At 32.2% G+C, this 922-nt stretch overlaps 1 protein-coding gene across 1 annotated transcript in view; it reads right to left on the reverse strand.

The window, feature by feature from the left end:
* Positions 1-922, reverse strand: part of LOC106877452 (uncharacterized) — a 45,164-nt gene that overhangs the window by 2,361 nt on the left and 41,881 nt on the right. The window lies entirely within an intron of this gene.

Here is a 922-nt window from a genome sequence, read left to right on the forward strand (position 1 = left end):
GTAACAATACCAACAACTACAAATACATAGAAAGTGGTTCCCACATAAAATTCAAGAACGGATCTATTTTTAAAATAAATGCAGATATGAACTGCAAAACACAAAATCTCATATACTGCATCACCTGTCCAAACTGTAAAGAAAATTACATTGGCGAAACGAATAACTCACTCTGTCAACGTGCAAGAATTCACAGGCAACATATCTGACAAGAAGAACTAAGAATGATTCCATTAAGTAAACATCTGGAAATATGCGGAGACGGAAAGTTCAAAATCTTTCCCTTTTATAAATGTACATGGGACGATCCACAATACCGAAAGGCAATGGAACTACTCTTCATTAAAAAATTTCCCCCATATTTAAATGTTTGAAAGAGAAAAAAGAAAAACCAATGTTGGTGTGTTTATGTCCCCGTAACTTAACAGTTCAGAAAAAGAGGCCGATAGAATAAGTACTAGGCTTACAAAGAATAAGTCTTGGGGTCAATTTGTTTGAATAAAGGTGATGCTCCAGCTTGGCCACAGTCAAATCACTTAAGCAAGTAAAAGAAAGAATATATATATATATATATAATATAATATAGGATAAATTTATCGAGTAGTCAGCGTGAAAAAAACCTCAAAATGAAAAAATAACGAAAAATTTTCGTAATGAAAAAATTCATCATTTCATCATAAATATAAATACTTATATATAAAGGGCATTAACTGTGTATTAATGTCTCACGCTTCGAGGGACTAAATAAGTCAAAAACTACCAAAAGAATAAGCAACATATTTACTGAAAGCGAGGGAATGCAGCTTTCAAAATTTATCTCTTAAAAACATTTAACTCAACGGTAGACCACTGGTTTCTCAATCAAATACAGAAAAACTGTGAAGTAACCTGTATTCTTTTGTTCATCAGTACACGTATGGTC

Source organism: Octopus bimaculoides, chromosome 8 (genome assembly GCF_001194135.2).
Source record: "Octopus bimaculoides isolate UCB-OBI-ISO-001 chromosome 8, ASM119413v2, whole genome shotgun sequence".
NCBI classification, from domain to species: Eukaryota; Metazoa; Mollusca; class Cephalopoda; order Octopoda; family Octopodidae; genus Octopus; species Octopus bimaculoides.